Source organism: Carettochelys insculpta, chromosome 7 (genome assembly GCF_033958435.1).
Source record: "Carettochelys insculpta isolate YL-2023 chromosome 7, ASM3395843v1, whole genome shotgun sequence".
Lineage (NCBI taxonomy): Eukaryota > Metazoa > Chordata > Testudines > Carettochelyidae > Carettochelys > Carettochelys insculpta.
This window is the reverse complement of record NC_134143.1, coordinates 15731059-15747732: the sequence shown is the minus strand read 5'-3', so window position 1 is coordinate 15747732 and position 16674 is coordinate 15731059. Positions and strand designations below refer to the sequence as shown.

Genomic DNA, 16674 nt, shown 5'->3' with positions numbered 1-16674 from the left:
CTCCCCCCACTCCCCCACACACACGGCCAGGAACCACCAGCCTCCCTGCTCCAACCCAATGCCCCTCCCCTCCCACAGAGCCAGGCACCCCTGGTCTTCCATTGCAACTGCATGCTGGTGACTCACTGGAGCTGTTGCCATGTGCTTCTCCCATCAAGCACTGGGGCACGTACACAGAGCGGCGGACGGCACTCTCGGTGCGCAGCTCGGAGCAGGAGCTACATTTAATTGCTGAAGAGCCGCGGGTTGGCCACCCCAGCAGAGAGGGCTTAAGATGACTTTGGAAGGCTACGTCTGTTCATGTAAAACAGCCTCCCAAAAATAGACATCCATTTAAAAAAAATGAGCTGCAGAATCTCCCTTCAGTTTTCCCACTAATGCAGCTCTCGCATAATGGTAAGATAAACTAAGAGACAAGGGAAAGCACTGAGACATTTTACCTCCAGGAAATGAAAAACTCATATACAATGCTTGAACTCTCTAAGAAGTCATGTTAGGGTCTTCTTTTTCCAGCTGGGCATGCACCAGGGCGTTACATGTGATAGCACAGCCTGGAAAACAACTCAAGTACAAGGCTAACAAAGGTGTATTCAATTCTACCCTATAGAGAGTCAGTTAACTACTTCTCTACTTATCTGTGTTCACCTGGAAAAATGAAGTTCAAGCAGATAATGTTGACTTGAAAACACATTTCTCCTCTGTCTCAAGATATTCTTTTGAAGAAAATACGTCTAAAGTTTTGGTATATTTACAATTAATTTGATTCAGACAGTATTTGTTTCACATGTAAAAGACTAACATTATTTAAGGAGTAATTTTACCTGTACATTGTTTATCTGTGATTTGGCTTCTCCTGCAACAGACCAAAAGATGTTTACATTCTAGTTTATGCCAGTCCAACAGACAACCCAATAACCTTCATGCGATTTTTATGCGTTGGGACACTGCAGTCTCCTCTGAATTCCTAAACTGAAAATATTTGGTTACAAAGGAAAACTATGGTGCACACTTCCAAGCCATAAATGAAACTCCATTAGTGTCAGGTGAGTAGACTTGCAACTGGTTGATAAGCCCCAGAACAAAAAGTAGAGTGTTAAAAATATCTACCCACTATTAGATTCAGTGCAGGTATCCACCCAATGTACAAATTTCAAAGCACAAAGCAAGGTAGGCTAAGAACCAGGCAATGCTAACACTGCTGCTGAAATTAGGAAAAGGATGGGCTGCAAAATATGGCATACTATTTATTCACCCTCACAACGACAGTACAGCTGCAAGAGGATAGGCTAAAGTACCTAACAGAAGCCTAAAAGTCATTTAATATGCCTTGCAGTCTGCACTGAGTGTGGCGAGAACTCCTCTGATTGGAGGGCATTCCTGGATCGTTTCCATTTCCTGAACATGTTGATTGTTTTTCAGAGCACAGTCTAAAGGAACAGCTAAACACATATGCTTTGGTGACCTTGTGCCGGTAAAGGGGAGGAGAGATCATCTTCTTCTTGGAAGGAGCTGTCGATTGATGGAGCTCATCTTCTATGATGCTGTTGGTGAGCGATTAAACCAATCATTGATTGGCAGAGCTAATTACAGACAGCACATAAGAAAACCGCCAAGTGCTGGCATTGTACATTCTTGTCGGATCCGATGCTTCTCCTGTAGTGTCTGTTCAAAAGCATTGCTTCCATGCCAATGACATCACATAGCTTAAGAACCTCCATGTTAAGAATTTTGTTCCACCAATTCATGTGGATGATCTTCCTCAGGCAGTGCATATGGAACTGATCAAGCTTCAAAACATGGTGGCGATGTGTTGTCCATGACTCCAAGACATACAGCAGGATATTCAAGACAAAGGCCTGATAAACTGCTACCTTGGCATGGAGTTTAATACCATGAGCATTCCACAGGCATTTGGTCAACTTTCCAAAGGCAGTGCTGGCTTTGGCAAATCGAGCAGATGTGTCATGATCCACGTTTACGCTAGAGGACACTATTCCGGGGTAGCAGAACTTGTCAATAGCCTTACCAACTGTACCAGCATCAGTGATCACTGGAGTGCTGGGCTCCTTCCAAACAGGCTGAAGCGTAACTTTTGTCTTGAGGCTCACTGTGAGTCCAAGGTGGTGAGCAGAAGTAACAAAGCGATCAAAAAGCTTCCGGGCATCCTTCATTGAATGAGCTAATAATGCACAGTCATCAGCAAACAGAAGGTCATGGATTGTTGTAGTAACCATTTTAGTGTAAGACTGAAGTCTCCGTAGGAGAGATTAGAAACATCCATTTATCAAGGTAGAATATTTGACCCAAGCCCTCTAGTATGCCTGTAGATCCCTCAAACACCCACAGATCTGACCAGCGTACTATGGCTAAAAATAGCCTTTCAGAAGACACGTGGGATTTTCTAACAGCTCCCTAACATAAAAAAATCTACGTTTGTTTGAGTCTATTTTTGATCACTGATCATTAACACTGACATTATCACACAATCCATTATTGCTTGCATAAACAATTCAACTCATTCAGTGGTCCAGGATGCAGGAAGACCTTAAGATGATGTTCGCTGAGGTTGCAGTAGAAGAGGTGAAGCTGCAAGCTGTACTTCTCTTTGCTCTTGGAGCATATAATGGAAAAAAAGATGATACTGTAACCCTATTTCCAAACCCTAGAATTTCTGATATTTTCCAACCATCCTTCCTGCAGCCTTGACACTGAAGATTTGGTATATTTATTGTTCCCTATGCAATTTACTGGCTCCTGCCTTTCATGTAAGATTTTCCTCTCATCAAAGTTGCTTTCCCCTCGTTTCGGAAAAGCCTCTTCTGGAAATGCGACCATGTGTGATTATGCAAATGAAGCCTGAGATTTGTAAATCAGCATTTCATTTGCATTTTCAATCTCCCTCATTTGTATTCCTCCTTCAAAAGAGGAATGTAGTGTGGACACACCCAGAGTGTCAAAAGGAATGCAAACTCTTCTTACCGTGAGAAAGAGCAGGTTTGCATAATCTTAACTGCAGGATCCCAAGAGCCAGAACTAATTCAAAGTTCTTCTCATCTGACTTGGGGATTCTACGCTGTGACAGCAAGACACAGGGAATGGTTTTTCTCTATAACCTTGTTTGAGTGATCATCTTTTGTTTCCATTACTCTAGTTTGTAAGATGACAGCTATCAAGTCAGATTACAGAATGCCTTTTAAAATGACACATGTCAAAAGTGAACTGTTACAAGTATCTAATCAGAAGGGTTTGCTTTCACATATAGCTTGCCAAGAAATACATAGCAATAACAACTGATTTATTCTCCCACATGTGTACAACAACAACATTGCTTTTCTTGTTTTTCTTCAATTAAAAACATACATTTTAAGGCACATTTGTACTGTTTGTAACAGAAACCCTAATCATTTGAGCTCTTAGCACTCCCAGATTGTAATGTCCTTGTGCTGGCAAAAAAATAAAAACCTGCTCTTTCCGTGTGTTTATGGAGCCTCCGGAAATACCATAGCAAACATTCCAGCTCTACAGCAGTGAAACCATGTGACCTGAAGGCACAGCCAGGAACTTCTTTCCCTTGAGTTTCTTCATGGGATGGAAAAGGGAATTTTTCTTTGAAACCAAAATCCATGGCCAGGGAGCATACACAATGTTGTTTTTAGAGATTATTTGGCTGGATTCTCTAACCCATGGCTGGGCACATCATATTATTTTGTACTGAAAGGCTCAAGTCTTTAGACGTGTATTCAGATGTAGAGAACAACCCCAAAGTACCTTTCAGGATACTGCTACAAAAGTATTTCCAGGGTATTCTGAGACAAGTTTTATCATTCTTCTTCTGCACTGTTCCACTTCTTGCAATAAATAATTAAGCCATCTACCTCACACCCCCTCAATGAAGGCTTGGTTAATTGCTCTCTTGGGGCAGGCGGAGAGAAGGGGGAGAGTCTTTCCATTTTTCAGTTTGATTTTTGTTAGCACTGTTAATTAATGGATTTGTCCATGCAAGGGTTTGCTAAGTGTGACCAAAGGTGATGGATAGCATAAGGCTGAATAACAACTTTCAGTTTTTATCAGTATCTGCAAGTAATCACTCAAGATGTAGGGAAAAGAGAGAACGGGGGTGTCATACATTGTTAGTTCTATACCATTTGTTTTCTAGGTAGAAAAGAAAAAAAAAGCACACACAAAAGGAAGGCAGGGCTGCAGTAAAAAAGTACAGCAAATGACAGACACACCAACAACTTGCTCTAGTACCCATGTCAGAAACATTTCTAACTATCTGAGTCAGAACTGGGATGGCATTTTTTGCTGGAAGCAAGATTAACACACTACCTTCTCTTCCTCTAGTGGCGTGTAAATATTGGCCTTCTTTTTCATTATTTGGTTCTTGAAATAAGTGTGTAGATAGGATTGCATGTAGATAGGGGGTTTGCAATGAGGCTGGGAAGAAATTTCAATGAAGAAATGCTTCCAGTCAACTGTCTGCACTTGACCAATTATGGGCAGGTCTACACTGCAACTGAAAGTTGATTGCAGTTACGCAATTCCAGCTATGACAATTGCGTAGCTGGAATTGTCGTATTTAAGTTCAATTTATCAGGCCATCCACGCAGAGGGAGATTGAGGGGAGAAACTCTCCTGTCAACCTCCCTTACTCCTCAATAAAAAGAGGAGTACTAGAGTTGATTGTCAGGTCCTGATGGTTCACTTTAGCGCATCCCTACTAGGCATGCTAAATTGAACCCCAGAAGATCGACCCTAACTGGGTTTATCTACCAGTAAGTATCGACATACTCTACATATCTTTGAAATACTGAGGAGAAATACTGTTAGCAATAGATAAGGGAAGTCTATTTGATAATGAATGCTGATGCCTCTCAAATTCTGATCCAAGGACCCTTGGCTGGTGAGCTGTAGAAAGCCAGATGACCACATGGTACAACTCCTTCTTATTTCCAGCTGCTAACGTGCACTTCAAACAGCTGAAAACACGTTAAACATTCTCCTAAAGTTACCTTCCCACACACTTAGTGCCAAAGACATTCTTGAGAGTAGAAGTGGAAAGGGTCCACATGACAGCAAGTGGGAGGGGAGATGATTCACAAGACAAAACATGAACCACAGAGCAAAAAGATTGAAAACCCCTGGAAGTGCTCTCGAACTATGCCAAAAGCACAAACTATCATCTTACGTATTTTAAATACCATATAAAACAGACTGGCCCAAACAAATAAAGTAGAACAGGTTTGAAGGAAATGCCTTAATGCAGCCCAAAAAAAAAAAAAATGGTGTATTTTTCCTTCGCTGCTACACCTGGTATAATTCCTGAACACAACTCCATTGAAACAACTTTTGAAATACTAAAAGAACACTATAGTTTGTTTACTATAAGTGCAAGTTTACTAGGAGTGTATGGAAGATACTACTACTCTAGTTTACAACCGGAATGGCCAGTGCAAGCGTCATTTGTTTGTACTGTAAATTAGAATCAACTGAACTAAACCAAGGTAAGCAATCAATGTTTATACTGAGGGCTTTGCTTGCAGTGTTTTGTCATTGCCATCAATGTAACTGCTTCCCAGAAGAGCTGATGAAGCTTGATAGCAACCAGATGAACGGCTGAAGCATAAATCACAATGTGCTGACTAGAAAAGACAAGAGGCCCATATGTATTTTCGCAGCTGAGAATAAACAGCTTCCTACCTGAGTTCCACAAGTGCCTTCTTCCTCTTAGGAGGAGATCACTATTTCCTCAGGGTCTTCACACAACACGAGCCATTCTCCTACAATGAAATAGAGCTATGTTACTCACACAGCCTCATTAGTGCAAGGAAGAAGTGGAGCTGCTAGAACAGACTTGCAAAAACAAATGAAACTGCACAAGTTCTAAAACAAACAATTTGGAGGGACGAGGGAGAGGACTAAGCTTTGGGAACACAGGCTCCATAACCAACAATGCCACTGATTCATTGCATGACTAGGGGCAAACCACTTCATCAGTTTGAACCTTAAAGATTCCTCATCTGTAAAATGAAGGGGGAAGCAGCTAGTGAACTTTACTCATGTGAGTATCCAGATTCGTTAACCTGAAAGGTACTTTCTCTCCCCACACCTTCACCCCCAGTTAAACGCCATGCTGAACACTCTTTCATTTTCTTTATGGAGAGTCCTTGGGCTTTACTGCAGCATAAGAAGCTGAGATGGACATTAGGAAAACATTCCTAACTGTCAGGGCAGTTAAACACTGGAATAAATTGCCCAGGGAGGTTGTGGAATCTCCATCATTGGTTGGGAGACCATCTGTCCCAACCTGGGTGGGACAGCCCCGTAATTCGGGTGCCATCCCAGAATCTTAATTTATTTTGCCAAAGGGGCTAATTGCCCCATATTCCACTTTTTTACTAGTGCAGGTGGCTGCTGCCTGACACCCCCCAGCTGCGGGGAGGCAGGAGCCGGACCCAGGCAGTGGTACAGCTGCTGCCCAACTTCCTCCGGCTGTGGGGAGCCAGGAGCTGGACCCAAGCAGCAGCGTGGCTGTTGCCCAACTTCCCCCAGTTGGGGGAAGTTGGATTCACATGGCAGTGTGGCTGCTGCCTGACTTCCCCCAGCTGGGGGGAGCTAGACCCATGTGGCTGCCACACAACTTCCCCTGGCTGCAGAGAGCCAGCAACTTCACTGGCAGGGCAGCAGCCAAGTTCCTCGTGCCCCAAGTCATGGGGCAGCCGTGAGCTGCAGCTGCCCCCCACAGCCCCCCAGCAAGGTGGCAGCCCCCAGAAGGCAGCCATTGCCTGACTCCCAGGTAGGTGGCCATCCATCCCATTTTAGCTGGGATGGCGTCATTCCTCCATGTCCCATATTTGGCCAGGGGAGATACGGTCACCATAATCATTGGAGATATTTAAGAGGAAGTTAGACAAACATCTATCAGGGATGATAGTGCCTGATCCAGCAGTGAGGGCAAGGGGACTGGACTTGACGACCTCTTGAGGTTCCTTCCGGTTCCAGTATTCTGTGAGTCTATGAGGTACGTTATGAGCTACCATCATTAAAACAAACACAGTCCAACCCTGAACTTTCCTAAGGTGGAGGCGAGTGGGAGACAAAATACCACAAAAACACCACCCTCTGTGAAGCAAAACAAAACAAATTTACAGATTACTTTGGCATGCCACCTGGAGTTCTAGGAAATGCTTTTTAAATCATAAAAGTAGTACTGTGATGGTGGGGCGGGAGGAAAGCCTGTGGAATGTTTACTGGCAGCATGGGTTCTATTACATGCTGTCTCAGCAGTCAAGCAAGCAATCCTTATAGAATTCTTGAAGCAGGCTCTAAAACTCAGAATACCCCAGGGGGCGGGGGGTAGGGGGCAGGAGGGTGGAGTGCTCACATGAATAAGATTTGCAATCCTTTTTAATTGATTTCAAATATCTTTTTACACAACAATTTTTGCCTGCAAGAACGTTCATGAAATGCCAGGTCTCTGAAGCTGAAAATATCCCGTGTGATTTGAGTGCCCAGTTCATCAGCTACCAGCTAATGATCAATTATCATGAGCTGAAGCCAAATACTTAGGGACAACTCAAACGCCTCAAAATACTCACATAGTCAGGGCTGGATGACAAATGTAGAATAATTTAAAAAAATGTAAGCTATGGTTATTTCTTATTTGGTTTGCAGGAACTTTAATTTGCTATGGATAGTCCACAAAAAGTAAAACAGGTGAAAAATTAAATTGTTTGCTAAGAACCCCAACTGAAGTGAGTATATTATTAAAGAAATAATCTGACCCAGAAATGGAGTAAGCTGTGTTTCTTTTTCAAAACTGCCATTTTAGGAAGTCTAGATTTTGACAGACACCATTGGTGAACAACTGATCTTAAAGACTCATGACAATGAATATTTTCCCCATTACATATTTGTTCTCTTCCACAGGTCCCCTCACATGCACCACACACCCAAACAAACACACGCTCACTTCCTTCCACTTTAAGTTAAATTTTGTTCCACCTGGTAAAGGAGAAAAAAGTTCTGGGTTCTATTGCAAAACAATGTGATTCTGGCTGAGATACTTTATGTCTCTAGGCCTCAGTCTCCCCATCTGTAAAATGGCTGTAATGGTACCGACCTTCCTTTTTTAAAGTGCTTTCTGACCTCTGGCTGAAAGCGTTACACACCAGTTGAGAACTGCTTTTATTCAGGATCTCACATAATGGATTCTCCATCCCTGTCTTAAACTGTTGGCTCAAACACACCTGTTCTCTGTTGCCCATATCCTACTTCTGCACAGACACTCACTAGCGTCAACCTGATTGTCCAGTCTCTCTGCTCTTCTGTCACTTTCCTCCATGTACAACTCATTCAAGCTACATCTAAACTAGGCAAAGTAAATCGACCACCGAGTTTCTCCCGTCGACCTCCATCACTCTTTGTGGCTCACGAGGTGTACAAGAGTTAACTGTGACCCCTGAGAGGTCAATTTTACATGTCATACTAGACACGTGAAATCAAACCCCGGAAGATCGGCCCTGATCGGGTTGAGCTTCCAGGGTAGTGTAGACGTAGCCTCAGTGAGGCAGTTATACAGGCAGTGCACAGTGAAGATGAACTCTGTTCTGCGAACACTGACGATGCCTGATAACAAAGCTTCCAGTTTGCATACAAACAGGACTTGAAGGACAGTGTATGTCTGTTGCTCCCAAAGAGCCAGCAGAGGGAGCACATAAACCAATCTGGGGTCCCAAAAGAGTGTTTTTTTAAATAAAGTTTTCATGGCTATAAAATGTTCAATCATTAAAATCCAAGGCAGTTGATACTAGATTATTTCTATAGGACCATGAATGCATGCAGTGTATTATGATTTTTAAAAAAAGACTAAAATCTCTGCTCCAAGACAATGACACTCTAAGATAGGGCTAGGCCTACCACAAAATAACTTACGGTAAGTTATTTCAAGGTAATTTACTTCAAACTCGGTGCAGTGTAAGTTCAAAATAAGTGCCTATCGCCCTGCTATTTCAAGCACGGTGTTTGGCCGCTGAGTTTCTATTTCTGGATACAAGCATATCCCGAAATACAAACCTCAGTGTAGCCTTAGCCTAAGTGAAAGGTCAACCAACATATTACATACAGATTAGGAAAGTTATCAGGCTGATAGAAAGATCACAGATCACAGTATTATCGGGGGGAGTCTCATGATTTTATCAAAAGTCTCACAATATTCCATGCTTTTCTTTCGGCCTCAGCTCATAGAACCTTGTGACTATAAGAAAATCTGTTTCCAATTTCTAGCCCCCATCATTGTGCAGAAAAGTTCAGAAACAGGACCCAAGTACACACACCTGTGGGGCTTGAAAAACAAAAAGCAAATAAATAGAACCCCAAAGTGTGGAGTGAAGGGGCAGTGCATGGTTTTATAAGTATACTGATTTTTAAGCCAACTATTATTTTGGGCGCCTGACTCACAGTTTTTGAAAACTTGGGGTGGGTAATTAGCAAGAGTAAACAATGGGAAAGGAAAATATAGCTTGAGTGTGTGTTGGACACACACACACAGCAAATCATCCACAATCACCAGTTTAACATATTCCTAATTTAAATGCGACTCCTTGGGGGCTTATTGTTAGGCCTTCTGGAGCAGGTTTTTTGGTTTGTTTTTTGTTTTTGTTTTTTTTTTTTAAGGGGGGATTAGAACAAAGCCCGTTCCAAACACAAAAGGGCAGCATGGAAGAACGGATAAAGAGTGGGAATAGAATACACAGAGAACTGCTGTTAAGTAGGAAAGCTTGTGCAGGGAAAAAAAAAGAAATAGGTGAACAAAGAACAATAAGCAGTGATTTAGCAGGAGAAGAGGTAAGTGAAAGTTTGAAAACCGGGGGAAGCCGCAAAAGGGGACAAATAGGGAAGTGACATGATCTAGAGCTGGATCAAAAAAGTTTCAACCACTTATGCAGCTTACAAGAAAAGAAGGTTTTCCCTTCCTCCTCCCATACACTGGTCTGACATCACAGCCACCCACATTAAGACACAGGGCAGTCAAGAACTCTCTTCACAGCTAAGCCACACTCCTCCATAGTCACCCAGGAATGTCACTGCTCAGAAACCACCCGTGCTCTTCTTCAGATCCGCACCTCTGTCGGCTCAAGGAAATGGAAGAAAAGTTGTGACTAGGAGTCAAACCCTCATCTCTTGAAGATCAGGAGAAGACATTAAAAGCAAAAGCAGGGAAAGTGAAACCCAGAGAGGGACAAAAAAGATGAACCCCTAGCAAACCAAGAAGGCCTCAGTTAGCCCTGAATCCAGCAAAAACTCATTTATGTGCAGCAGGGACAACAACCACCATGGGCCCCAGGGCCAAGGAAAGGGGCGGGGCCAAGGGAAGAAGGGGCAGGGCCTAGGACAGAGCCCTTAGAGCTGCCCAGACCCCAGCACTGGTCTCCCTCCCCATTTTGTCAAAGTTATACAGCGTGGGGCTACTGCAGCATTTAAAAGGGGCCTGGAATTCCAGCTGCCACTGCTACCAAAGTTTCATCACTGGTGGCCAGAGATTCATGCCATTTTAAAATGCTGGGCCCTGGGACAACTACCCCCCGGCTGTCATTGGGTCTGGTCATGTGCTTAAGCATGCAATGATGGTCTCACTGAGGCTTAAATTGGGGCTGAGGGAGGAAGAGCAATTAAAAAGTTCATTCTAGTCTTACATTACCAGTTCCGCTAATATTCTCATTGAAATGGAGAATGCTTTTCAAATTAGGAATACCCCAATACCAGAACAAACTGTTCAGTATGCCAGAAGCTGGGCATCCTCTTTCATAAACACCTTATCCAGTATTAGAATTACACATTCCATGGGAAGTATTCATCTGACAGGCTTCCTAAATCAGATTGTAAACTTGCAAGTGTACCACGTTATTCAGGAAAACAAACAAACTTGCACAATAGTGTCTTTAAACATCAACTATTACAGTACCTTCGTTACGCAGCCTGCATTATAAGTTAGTTAATTGAGCCCTCTATAGGTCTGCAAAGTTTCTGCACTTCTATTGCTACAAAATTTGGCGTAGCAATTTATATGCAGCATCATTTGATCTTTACATATTTCTTAGGTCCCTACAGTGCTTCCATCTAAGAAAAACAAGGAAGAAGAAGAAGTTGCCCGCTTGTATTATGGTGAAGAAAAGCCTAAGAACCTAGTGGTACAGATTTTAAGCACCATGCTAGTAAAGAAATAATGGCTATAGATCCAAGAGTCCTATCACAGCATAGATTTAACAAGCCCATTTATTTCAGGGGTTGAAAACTTGCAGGCTGCTCATTGAGCCATTAAATGTGACTCCTTCTTGGAGTTGAGCACCAGGAGTGCTGTCCGCCACTCTGCGTATGCACCCCAGCGCTTGGGGGGAGAAGAGTGTGGCGGTAGTGACTCTGGTGAGTCGCCAGCATTGAGTTAGAGCTGGGGCGAGAGGGGACTGGCTCTATGGGAGGAGGAGCGCATTCAGTTAGAGTGGAGGGGGCTGAGAATGCCTGGCTCTTGGGGAGGAGTGAAGAACTGGGTTATAGTGGGGAGCTCGGGGTGCCTGGTTATGCATAACCGATCTATAGATCTATCCATAGATGGATAGATAGATAATATGTGGATCTTTCGTTCTCTATCCATGTGACTCTTAATCCCTAACTGGTTGCTCACCCCAATTTATTTAACTAACATTGTTAAGTCTACTTTCAAAAACGCAGACCCAAATGCACATGGACTTGCCTGCCTAGCGGCAAAGCATCAGCTTGTACTTTCTCCAACGCACGAGCATGCTCCATTTGCGTACCTCATGTAGAACATCTGAGAGACATAGGCTAGATACCCCCAATCTATCAGCCAACACAGGGGCCATAGACTGCCTCCTTCCCTGTAATCATGGGTAGACCCAGGTTGCATGCTACTGAACTTCAGCAGGCAGCCACCTGTCTTCCCTGAGCTCCAACTGAAGGAGGAGACAGGCTCTGTATCTTTTTTTTTTCTTCTTTTAACTAGGATGTCCTTCCTCCTAACAGATGGCTGGTGCCCCCAAGACACCACCATGTGTTACATAATTTCTCTTCTAAGTGCATCATGGGGTTCTACTGGTGCAGGTTACACAAAAAAGCTGTGATTAAGAAGCTTCTTTAGGTGTACACTTAGGTGGCTTATACACACTATCCAGTCTGCACTGTTTTATGTTTAAACTGTAACGTGGCTTTTAAAACATTTATGATGTACTTTTCTCCTACATGACTGTCTAGTGAGTACAGTACTAAGAGATTACGGGTGGTAATGGATTTTTTTCATCTGTGAAAAACTGATTTTCTTTGTATTTTGTTGACATTATCAGGTTTTCAAGGGTCTGAAATTGGAAATTTGTTTTTTCAATGGGTAAAAAATGTTCCCTTTTGTAACAAAACCTTGTTTCTGTTTAAAAGAAAGTGGGCATTTGTTAAAAGATATTTTTCTGTTTTCTCAAAAACAATTTCCATCAAAAACAATGAAAGTAAAATTACCCCTCCATGAATCACCCATCTGACAGGATTACCACTCGTCATGTAGTGTGTATGTGGACTCCTGTGTGTGGGGAGCACTCTTACTATTGACTCTCGGGCATGAGAGAGTGGTCTCTACTAGAATGGATTCAGGATTTTTCAGTGGCACAGATCCAGGAAGAGAAACAAAAAAAAAGACACCCCCCCACAGTTCTGTGGTCAAGACACTCATATGGGATCCAGGTTTAAGACCCTCCTGGGAACCAGGCAGAAAAAGAACCTGTATTTGTTCCCCCGGCATCCCAAGTGAGTACCCTCATCACTGGGTTGCTGGCTATTTAATCTTTCAATCTCTCAAACAAAACGGTTTTTGAAAAGTGTCAGTCTGATGTGGAGATTTTGAATATTCTGTGAAAATTTTCACACAGTGGCAAAAATATCACCTACCTGTCCCTAGTCATTATGAATCTTGCCTGGAGATGAACACTGAGATGGAAGAGCCTGAGAGGTATCCTGATACCAAGCAGGAGGCTGGAACAAATTTTCTAGTGGGTGCCACTGAACCAAACTGTAAACCAGAGGTCAGCAACCTTTCTGAGGGGCAGTGCCAAAATTTGACCTTCAGACCTCCATGTACAGTCCGAGTGCTGACAATACTTTCTCAAGTCACTAACAGTTCTACTTACAACTGTTTCATTAATAAATAAATAAAGAGTCAGAGCTCTACCAGTTAGGAGGGGGTTGGTAGCATTAGCTGGTCTTTTGTTAATCGACAGGCAGCATGGATTTGAGCAAGCTCCCGGCTGCATACGGGAGGAGGAATGGGGCTGAGCTCCCACCTCATATGCCAATGACAATTGGCTCATGTGCCAATCTGGGCACTCATGCCAAGGGTTGTTGACCCCTGCTGTAAACTTTGTGCACAATGGAAACCACTTCAAGTCAGAACTGCTGCAGCACCACCATGGCCCTAGTTCCAGCACCTATGTTACCAAGGCAGTGCCAGCTTTCCCAAATGGGTAGGCCAGACATCATTTGCAGCAATGTTGGCTGGTGCATATGGTTGGGTAAGTTGGCAACTCCAAGCACTGCAGCAAGCATTCTTAGCCTATTTCATATTTCTAACTTAATCCTGCCCCGCTTCCACACACACACAGCCATAGCTTTATGTATTTAAACTATCGCCCACTCTAGGATAGCAACAGAAGTGGCTTATAGGCACAGAGTTCTGCTTCTGTCACAATTAGTGGATCAGATTCTTCTTCGGTATAGCCACTTGCAGAGAAGTGGTAGAGAACACATTGGCAGAGAAGCAGAAGTTACTGTATTTTTGGTGCATGCATTGGATACCAAACAACAGTAGGCAGGAAGGAGTCTCTTAAAGCTACATTTAAAGCAAAGGCTAATGAAACAGATGAGTCATCAGCTAGTTCAGCAGCAATTACTGCCAAGAGAAAAGAAATAAGGCATGTAAGAGGCAAAGATGGCAGTATTCATGAACAAGACTCACATACATGACAAAATACAAAGAGGTGGTAGAGAGAGGAGAAAATGTCTCAGGTTTTCCTAAAGGAGCTTATTACCACATCCAGCCATGAGTCTCCCACCCAAATGTGTGCTATAAACTTAATTCTCAAATGACAATATCACTTCTGGGTGCATAAACACTGACAAGATTAGACATGCTTGTTTTTAACTATTCGTTTCTCTCTCCAGTGAAACACTAAGAGCATAACTTTGCTATCAAAATTATTACCCTTCAGAATGTAAGCTTTTAACTTTATACAGAGCAATTAGGTCTTCATGGGTTATTAATGTGAAGTGGCAAAAACAAAAAAAAATCCAAAATGTTTGAAAGAGGACAAATTAGCTTCATAAGAGTCCACAGACAATTAATCATACTCAATTCATGGGATAAATCTGCACTAGGGACAGAAATGGAGTCGACACTAAAACCATTTTAATTGTGGATTAAATGAAACTTAAAGATATAAAACACTAACACCTAATAAATTTAAGTCTTTATTTGCTGGGCCTAGTAAATCTATTATAGTAGTTCTGGCTGGATATGGATACATTTTGAGAGAGAAGTGTGTGATTCTGTGATCTCCACTCATGAACTACAGAGCAAAACAAACTGGGTAGGGTTTTCCACTCTTGTGGATTCTCTAAAAAGTGGCATATGCATATATAAACACATACATACATGCATATATTCATAAATGTAGACATGCATATACAAATGCACGTAGTCCATCTGTTTCATTAAGCTGACTAAAAAGAGATATATATTTCATTAAAACTACTTTAAAATGAAAACTTATTTTTTAAAGAAATGTTTGAAATAAATGACTCTCTGCCACTTTTTTAAAAACTTGCTGATGCATGGAAAAAACCCTTCATGTCAGTGATGGAAAAAGAACTCTTAAAACTCATGTTTAAACAGGGAGTGGCAGAAGAATTAGAGGGAAGGAGAAAGCAAGAAACTAAATTAAAAAAGTAAATATTTTGGAAAAATGGGCCAAAATTTTCATTAAAAAAATGAAACATTCTAAAAAAACAACCCAAAACATTTTTACAAAAAATTGAATTTTTCAACAATTTATGCATATTGGAAAACACTTCAGCCCACACGAGTGTTTCAGTCTTGCATCAAATACAAACAGGATTCTTTAGTGAATTATTTATCTAGAAAGTCTCTGAAGGTCCTGTGTTAAGTTTAGCCTCTCTCAAACAACGATAGGAGGAGATTTCATCGTTTTGCAGAAAGTTTAAACTTCCTCATTCTTCTAAAAAATAAGGCCTATCTGTCATAAAAAAAATCTTCATTCTGAAAACTCAGTTTTGCTGCCAATCAACATGGACTATTACAAGTCTATATATCATGCACTAACATCATTGGATACATAAAACCTTTGAGATATAGAACCGTATCCTGAAGCTGGGTACTTCACACAAGCACATCCAAACATTGCTTGCATGTGTACCTGCATGGCCAAAACCTTGTCTGCCTTCCTCTTCTGTGTGGCATCTGCAATGCTGACTCACCCCATATCCTATATCCCTTGCCTTCTGCTGGCTGTATCCCTACAAATGGCACCAAGCAGGTGGTTTGATTTGGCAACCCTTACTCACATGAGTAGTCCCATTATTTCTAGGAACAAAAGCTGCAGCATCGCATCCTAAATGAGACACAAGCACATGATCGAGTTTGATTCTACAGTTGCAAGCCCTTTATGCTGGATTAATGTCATGTAAATCCAGCACTCAGGACAACAACTAGTCACACAGCTATGCCTCAAAGGAAGAACCTTCACATCAGGGGTTTGCTGGCTAGAAGCAGAGGGCTTGGGGAGCGGGGGTGGGATGTAGCACTGCCTTCCAATTTGTTCAGCTACAGCACATGATCTTCGAGAACTCCCTTCAGTGATTTATGAAATAAGGAGTTACCCCCCAACCGGTAGCCCTAGAACACTGGGTTTTCCTATCTGTTTGGAGAGCTTTGGATTAGGATCCTCGGCCTGCACTAACGACAAAACCGTCAGCAAGCACAAACTGAAATTCCAAGCCATCAACAACACAGTGAAGCAGCTAAAAGCAGAAAACATTGCAAGATTTGTGTCCAATGTGCTGAACTGGCTTGGAAGACAATCACTCCAAAATGAGCTGAAGTTTGCCTGAGGTTTGACTGAAGGCATCTTCCTGAACTCGGCCACTGATGAGGCCTCCAAAATTCAATGCAACTATTGTGGCATTTAATGGGAAAAGCTACCTTCTTGCCCCACATTTCTATAGCTAAATAGTAACAGAGAGGTAGCTGTGTTAGTCTGTATCCAGAAGCGGGTCTCTCCTACAGAAGCTCATCACCTAATGAATCACTTTGTTAGTCTTTAAAGTGCTACAAGTCTATAGCTAAATAGTTCACCTGCACCACTGTCTGTTCCCTCCAAAACAAAGGATCTGATCCTGAAAAGTGAGAAGACTTTGTCGCTCTCATTAAAATCAATGAAAGTTGCCAGTCCTCAGCGCCTCTAAGCTGATCACTGTAACAGCAGAAAATGCAACTCAGCTAATGTAAATTTCCATGGAATGAATACTCCTCTGCTCACCCCCAGCCACACTCCTATGAATTATACGCACACACACTCCATGAGCAAACAATGGGGGAGGGGG

The 16674-nt window shown here is 42.4% G+C and overlaps 1 protein-coding gene across 15 annotated transcripts in view; it reads right to left on the bottom strand.

Moving 5' to 3' along the window:
* ZMIZ1 (zinc finger MIZ-type containing 1) overlaps positions 1-16674 on the bottom strand; it is a 563555-nt gene that overhangs the window by 361783 nt on the left and 185098 nt on the right. For all 15 annotated transcript variants that reach the window (XM_075000053.1, XM_075000048.1, XM_075000061.1 and 12 more), the window contains one exon: positions 5701-5780. The gene's annotated coding sequence lies outside the window, so the exon portion shown is untranslated. The remainder of the gene's footprint in view (positions 1-5700; positions 5781-16674) is intronic.